The sequence below is a fragment of the Dromaius novaehollandiae genome, chromosome 10 (genome assembly GCF_036370855.1).
Source record: "Dromaius novaehollandiae isolate bDroNov1 chromosome 10, bDroNov1.hap1, whole genome shotgun sequence".
NCBI lineage: Eukaryota > Metazoa > Chordata > Aves > Casuariiformes > Dromaiidae > Dromaius > Dromaius novaehollandiae.
In genome coordinates this window covers 16,521,967-16,530,382 of record NC_088107.1, presented here as the reverse complement: position 1 = coordinate 16,530,382, position 8,416 = coordinate 16,521,967, and the positions used below count along the sequence as shown (strand labels likewise).

At 40.2% G+C, this 8,416-nt stretch overlaps 1 long non-coding RNA gene across 1 annotated transcript; it reads right to left on the bottom strand.

The window, feature by feature from the left end:
• Positions 1-2,169: 2,169 nt before the first annotated feature.
• On the bottom strand, positions 2,170-8,416 carry LOC135329360 (uncharacterized). Its single transcript, XR_010390782.1, has 3 exons — positions 7,423-8,416; positions 3,775-3,926; positions 2,170-3,446 (listed from the first exon to the last, which is right to left on the bottom strand). It is a non-coding gene; the product is annotated as an uncharacterized LOC135329360 (long non-coding RNA).

The window sequence follows — 8,416 nt, the reverse complement described above, 5'->3', positions numbered from 1 at the left end:
TAGGCTAATTACGAGATGACACTACAGTGTGAATATCTAGGGCAATAGTTGTGAAACAGCTAATGCGATTACATAGAATCTGCAGCAAGTTTGAAGTGTAGGCACCTTCTTCATGTTTTGCAGACTTCCCTGTCCCCCTAAGAAAAATGTTTTTTCCAGAGAGATCAAAGATAATTATGCTGTGGGGGAATAGATGTCAGGAATTATGCTGTGGGGGAACAGGATGTCATGGAATTAACAGACCTTTATATAAAATGTCCCTGGTCCCAAGGTAGGCAACCGTGCATCCAACACATGGCGTAGGAAGTAGGTCTCCCCTTCCAGAACAGCAAATCATGAACAGTCCTACAGGAGTGGGCAGCCTGGCCTTACCTCAACAAAGTGCACAAATGTGGGCATGTTAAAAGGCTGAATATTTTTCATCAGAATGTCCCCTCCATCTTCAGGCTAACTGCTAACAGAGTCCAGAGGAAGAGCAAAAGTCCCAGTAACACCCTCTCGGCTGGAATATTAATCCTGTGGGATTTCGGAGTAATTGCAGAGTTACAAATTGATTGAGAACTCACACCTGTGGTCATTAAGGTTATAAAGTCCCATTTGTATTGCTACAAAAATGAAGAGTTATAATTAACTTCTAATAGCCTTCACTTTCCAGAGGGATTAGAAGCTATTCTGCCTTCGTCATCCCTAAGGCATGAAACCCATTTATAGCAGAGGCTGTCAAATGGACGGATGCATGTAAACTATTTCAGACCCAGACTCAGTAAGACTTTGGCCTTTATCACCTATTTTTCCTCACAGAGTTGTTTCTTTTTTTTTTCTGCTATCCTGGACCCTTGTGTTTTACAGACATGCACTTACCTACGCATCATGTACAACTCTGAAGTTCTCTTTTTTGGGCATTACAGCTAGGACAAAAATGTTGGCATGTTTATGGTCATACAACAACTGCTTAGGGGACGGTCATCCCAAGACTGAGTCCTAAATTCACTAGCCATAGGTTCCCTTATATGCAATAAATACACCAACCAATGTATTATTCTGTTGCACAGTTCTTGTGTTGGGTAGTATTTTCATCTTGCACTGGCAAATACATATTTGCTACATTTGCAGCTAGTCCAGTTTACAGTTAGCCTTTTGAAGAAACATAACACATGTAGCTATCTGCAAGTCCAGCTTGGTTTGGCTACAAGCATCATATCTCTTTTCAGACGTATTGACCTTAACTGTTTACTGTCACTTAACGCTCTCAGTACATAGCTCAGTACAGGATTCCTGCAGAAACTCAGAGCCTCCCCTGTTGATCTCATATAACAAATCTAGAGTTAGGAATTTCCACACCAGGAATTTCAAACACAAAATAAACATTTGCATTTTCGAAGTCCTGAGTACCCATTATATGTGATTATTTCAGTTATGGTTGAATTTAACTGAAAAAGAAATTCCTGGAGTCATCTGCAATAACAGCTCAATTCAACCTCTACTGGTGAAGTAGTATCACAGACTGTATCATTGGCATACCACAGTTTTTCTTTTAATGTTTTCTGCTTGTAATAGTTGTCCTACTTCATACGTACAGTCCATCTTCCTGTTGAGGTCCTCAAAGTACTTTATAAATATAAATCAATAAATTCTCAAAATGCTAGAAAAATTAATAAGGATACAGTACAATATGCACTATCATTTCCTGTGGAAGAGATGAAAAGGACAAAACAGTGGGCTAATCACTCAAACCATATCTGAGTCAGTACATAGAGTAGTCCAATGAAGCTAATCAGGTAATGATAATAGAAACAGGATTCTACCATGCACCTTTATGCATTTGTGTGTATGTCTGAGCTGCTAGTTAGAACAATGACAATTACACCTGGTAGCTAAAATTTGCAGAATCAGACTGTTAATACGCAATTTATAGTGCAAGAAAAATTATAGCTAAGATTTTAAAGAAAGATGCAAAACCCAAGAAGAGCATGTTTTTCAGAAAGAAAATAGATGGTTTTAGCTTTACTTGGGAGGGTTTTTGATTGGGCAGGTCTACAGATCATATTATTTATACAACTGTAGTCATGCTTTTTTATTTTATTAAAATAAAAGCTTGGATTTCACTAAAATCAACTGTTATCTAAGTAGATAGATAGATATGAAACATATAGAGACAAATATAGGACAGTTCCATTTATTATTAATATGTGACCACATATGAATGAAAACAGCACCATTGTTTTTCAACCACAAATTCTCAGGGTTTTATCTTGCATTCCTTCTGATTTTGTTGAAGCACATGGGGCTTTGCTCCAGTTCTGAGTCAGCAGAAAAGTACCAATCATTGATTCATCTAATTTCCTCTTTCATGTAGGTCTCCTATTCAGTGCAATGATAGAAGCCTGTTTTTCATTCTTCAGCAACAGGATTTGTTTTAGTCAGTCCACACTACGCAAGCAGAGGGGCAGTTCAGCATAAATATCACATAAAAATAATGCAGTGCAGGAACAGCAGCATTGTTCACCCAGGGGTGTGACTTGGCCATGCCATGTAATTGAGCTGGTTAAGCTGGGCAGGAGAGGAGAAAACAGGCACACCCCACCATTAGCACCACAGCTACACTGTTATGGAAGCTGCATTTAAAGTTATATTCCACTCCCTCAAGATAATATCAAAGGATAGATCTCTTCCAAAAGGCTATGTTTTCAGTATTGTTAGTGTGGCAGGAAATTTTAGAGGCAAAAATGAACTGTGGAGCGCAAGTTATTCTATGGGTGTGAGGAATGGACACATTTGAGGGAGTGAGAGAATAAGAATAGGAAATCAGTGCCTATGTTTCTTTCAGCTTATAAAGGTAAGGAAGTAACACTTTTTGTTTTTATTTCTCCATAAGAAAGGAAACATACAAGGGAGAAGAAGGGGAAAAAAATGCATTCTGCTTCAACTCTATTTTATGGTAAAAGGCCAAAATGACAAGTGGTGGACTTCAACCAGCTTCTTCCAGGGCAGAGGACAATGGAAGATTTTTCTCAACAATGGAGCAACCAGGCATTTGTCCCAAGTATCCACACAGACACTCCAGAAGCTCTTTGCTGTCTGGCTGTGCTTGTTTTAGGCCTGGTTTAGGGTCTCCATTTTTGTGTTCCCTATCTGAGGATGATGCACGCTGGAATTTGGCAGCTCTTACCACTCTCTCAGCCCATTGCCCATTCCTACCTGTAGTTGAGACAGGGAGCTGTGCATAAAAATTGTGAAGTATAAGTGGAAGATTTGGTTCTCTTACTTATTTTCTTTCTGCATACTAAAAAGAAGTTTATTATAAGTCATACAAACAGAAAATAACATGGAAGGGGAGAACCCAACTGTAAAATACCAGGCCATAATATCTTATGATATCAGGGGACTTGCATCAAGAAAACTTTGGACCCCAGCTCCAAAAAACAGTCTAGTGGACCTATCCGCATCTGTAATATAAGGAAAATTTCTTATCATAATATTTCATTGCCTCTGTAAATGAATCATTACAATAATAGAAAAAGGTAAAGTTATAATCAATACAGAAGATATTGTTGGGCCTTACGGTGGTTGGTTAAGCTACTAGGAGAGCAGTTTACCTAGAGATGATTTCAGGCTGAATTTAGGGAGGACTACATAGTTATGTGCACTTACTAACAGCTCAATTAGAGTGACTAAATATTACTTACGGAAATGCCCCTCTAACAACAGATCCAGTCCTAGGAAGGAAATGGGTTCACACACCTAGTCACTTAAATACTTGGTCACGCACCGTACCTGTGAATCTGAATAGCCGCTCCCAAGGTTTCCAGCGTGTCATCCTTCAGTCCTCTTCGATTACAAGGAGTATGATTTTTCTTCACAAGTGCGTGGTGCATCATCCAGTTAGTTTAGCAGGAATACAGCTGAGAGCAGCATCGTTCTTGGTCCTGATCACAGAGCAAGAGATGTGAATGATTCCAGGAAGCCACTTTCAAGAAACATTACAGCCTTCAAAATGGATCAAACCAACATCAGTGACTTGGACCAGTACAGTAGGATTTCCTGATGTTCCACATGCCTGATGATAATGCGAAATCCAGTTAAGCCTGTGGCTTGCGTAAATAAGAGTACCTCTTGGGTGACACAGGCTGGTCTACAAAAGGAAATAAGTCAGTTTGCAAGATCGCTCATTATTCAGAAATTAAAGTTGCTATTCTGAAATTAGATTGTTTCCACAGTAGAACTATTCCCATCAGGTTTCTCTCTCCACAGAAGAACACAACAAAAAGTAGCAGTTGGACTTTGACTTACTCCCTAAACCTATTCCCTTCTAAAGCCATTCAGGAAATTTGGAAGGCATAGTTGTCCACAATATTTTTCTGCTTTTGCTGTTTTTCAAAATGTGCATAAAATTTACCCTCTAGGAACTACTCAGATCCAAGGGAAATACAGAATAAATATACAGAAAGCAGAGCAGAGTCAGTGGCTCTATATTATGACATACTCTGCAGGCTCCAGGGCAGGCTGCTCCTGTCTTTAGTGCTTCCACTATGCCTCTGTAAAAACATTTCAAACTATGTCTGCTGATGAAGTCTTCAGCTCCCCAAACTCACTTTAGTAATATATATTTAATTTTGCAGATATAGATTCAAAAAAGAACATCTTTAGCTTGAAGTGGAAAATTGAATTTCCCCAAATCATTAACTGTTATCTTCTGTCTTTCCTACCATAACTTCACCATGCTCAGGCATTTTGCTGTGCTTCTGGCCTATCCAGATTACTTCTTTGAGGAGTTTATTTATTATAGGTTAATAGAGCACCATCCCCACTTCCGGAAATCTTCCAGAGGAGTCACCCGAGAGCTTGACAAGCTACCAGAGCAGCTGCATTGTGTAAAGCAAGCGATTCTGCCAGGCCTCCTTGAGCTGGCCTAGTAGGACACAGACTCTGGTTTGTCTGGACAGAATCTCATCTTCTTCTGTCGGGGGAAATAGAAATGGTCTGTCTCAAGAGATGCCTCATAAAGTCTTCTCTTTCGCAGGTTTGTTTTTTGCACTAAGTATTTCAGCACAGAAAACCAGCCTTGTAGAGCTGTTGTATTTTTTCCAAGATGCAAGTTCTTCAAGTAATGCTCTTTCAGCTTTAACTTTTTCCAAGACTTGGTATAAAGCACAAGGTTTCTTTTTAAACACACACATGTATAAGTTGTAGTTAATGCTGATAGCAGTTTTACAGACTCAAAAATACACTGAAAAATTAACAATGTCTTTTAGTTAGTAAACCTTGGTCTTGCTGATTTCAGAACTGCAATGTTATAATGTAGGCAGCGAAAGCAGATGTGAGAGGGATATGCAGAGCAATGAATGCTCAGAACAGACCAGGCTGGATCCCCTATTCTCCTCACTGCAGAACAAGAACAGGAAAACACAAAATATCACTAAAAGACAATTGCCCTACTTCTGCTCTCATTTTTACTGGCATCTGCCTGGTAATAACTGAGAAGTTAACAGTGGTGCTCTGGATATTAATGTGGGTTAATAGAATTAAAATAGTATGAAGGAAATATCTTATTGCTTTTTATAATTAACCTAGAGATCCATTGCTGCTGCAGGTCGTTGTGCAAAGATTTTGCTAGCATTCAAGGAAGAGATACATATATATATGGGATCAGGTTTGGATCAGACAAAAGGGTGACTTAGCTAGCGTGAAAGCAGCCAGAGCTATCGATCACGTTTACCCGGATGGCTAGCAATGATCAGAGAGAGACTGACAACAGTCTCCTGTGACACACTTGACATGTGACATTACAGGGGAAGAAGAGAAGGGGATTTGCCTTCCTGTGAGGCACTGGGAGTTGGCCAAGGTTGAAAACAGGATGTTAGACCATCAGTCTGTCCCAACCCGGAAATTTTTATATTCCTGCCTTTTAGAGAAATGTTTACCAATGTACAAGGACTAATTCTCCTCCCACTAAAATCAGTAGCAGAATTTCCAGTTATTTCTACAAAAGCTGGATAAAGCCTATAATACATTAGTTGTGTGCACTGGATACGTAGGAAACACTTGATGTTTGTTTCATTTTCTAGCTTCATGTTATTTCAGTAAACTATTTGGAGGAATAACAAACACTTCAGAAATCTTCTTCAATCAGCTGTCCCATGGCACACATGTACTTTTGTTAAAGCATTAGAATGCAAAGCACCCCAACATATTCCGACTGCAGACAGGCTAGCAAGCTTTTAAGGAGGCGGCTTGGTGAAATTCCTACTTCTCCGCACATGATTGGCAGTGCGGAGTCTCTAGGAGCTGGGGGGTTCTCTGTGTTACTCTGCATGTTGGCAGCTCCGCTGAGTTAATGGGAGAGAGAAATCTTTTTGCAAAAAAGATTCTACAGAATTAAATATTGGACCAAAATGGTTGAAACGCCCTCCAGAATTACGTCTGCTGAGCAGCACTGTAGGACAGCATGAATAGATAAGCTTCCTGTCCTTAAGGAGACAATGCTAGAGCAGATTTTCTCAATAGGAGATTGTTTTCCTTTCCTTGGTTTATGGAAGGTGGCAGCGGCCAGCATGGGCAGAAGCTGCAAGAGAAGATGAGTGTAACAAGAACCCTTTCTTGAGTCCTGCACAGTGGGCCAAATCTTCCTGTTTAATGCTATGCCTTTTCTCCACAAACTGGATCTCACCCCAAATTTAGAATAAATTCAGTATAATGGTGATTTGCTGATGGCAATGGTCTAGGAAGATAACCAACTGAAACACACATTTGGATCTTTGGCTGAGGTTTTCACCCTGATGGGAACTTGAGGTTAACTGCCATGTTTCGTGGTTGCATTTCTGCAGTGCAGGTCAACCACATACACACACACACCAGCACTAAAGATATCTGAAATAAACTATTTTTTGCCTACTTATTACTGGCTCAGTTCCACAGATTTCTTGAGGGCACGTTGTTGACTACACAGCTTTAAGATTATTCAGAATCTGTCTCTGTATTGCCAAAATAGCATTGCTGACATAGTTTCCCCCTAGCTACAGAATGTATACAAAGCTTTCACTTTTTAACCTTGTGTGGCTGATGTTGTTTAATAATTTTCTATTAATACCACAGGTGACTGGCGTAGCTTCCGCAGATCCCATCAAATTCTCTGGAAAGTTTTCAGCCTGTGGTTAGATTGCTCTTTGTCAGACAGTACCAGAAGTAGCTTCAGTATAGAGGTCAGATTCCTTAGCTACCTTTAAGTTAGCTTGTTTGGGTAGAAGTAGTAGCTCAGCTGCACCAGCACAAAGGTTACAATGTGCTAACTTACCCTATGATGTAGACACAATTTAAATTCTATTGTTTATGTAGCCACATATGGTCCAGAAACTGGCTTAGCTCCTGAACTGTAAATTTAGTAAGCCCTGCCAACACATTTTCATTAATAATGGGTATTCTTACCAGCCATGAAACTTTTCTCTCTTGCTAAATTCTTGCCATCAGCAGCACCAGCAAGTTCCACAGTCTATTTGTGTTGTATAAAAAAGCACCAATTTTGATTCTCCTTGCTTCTTTCTGGCGATTGTCTCCTTGTCACAGTGTTATGAGCCGGAAAAAGTAGATGTTGGTCTTTCTGTCCATCACGTTAAACTCCTAAACAAGCTCAGTATTTCCAGTTGCTCTTCAGATTAATTTCTCTAGACCCAGGACTGCTCTCATCTTTCTGCAAACCTCTTCTAGTCATGCGGTACTATCTTTGAGAGGAGTACTTCTTATAGCTGCAACACTTTTACACAGAAGCATCACGCACCTTCTTACATTAGTGACCTCCTGCGCGGTAACATCTTGAGTGCTGTTCTGACTGTGGCTCTATACCGAAAAAGAGATTTTTGTTGAGCTGCAGATCACTTTCTGTACTGAATGCACTTCTGTGAATGGCAACCTGTCTTTGTTCTGTATTGTAGTTCATTGCTGGGGAATTGAAATCCAAGGAGGATTAAAAAATTTCCCCCATCCTGCAAGAAAACTGTGTTGTGGCAAGAGCTCAATCTCAAGTTTCCCAAGCCATAAGATACCCTTTAGCGTGTCAAGCACACTTTCAAGGTTGGTTTATACGCATCCTCTCTGCAGAGGGAGCATCATGATTGGCTCCACACCAGTTGCCGCCTGGGAAAACAAGACAAAAGCTGTATTATTTGGGCACAGTTAACACAAGTCAGCAGATCTGCAGGGAGGGCGCAGTGACAGCCATAGCAGGACTCCCTGGCTGCTTAGCAGTGTGAGGGGATAAATTTCACAGTCCTCACTATATTGAAGGATGCCAGGAACAAAACAAGAGAGCAGTGCCACTAGGTGATTTATTGCCCCCCTGCAGCAAGCAATTACCTGCTTCACAGACCCAAGTGTGATATTCTTTGCAGCAAAATCCTATATTTTGGCAAAATGTATAGCCACA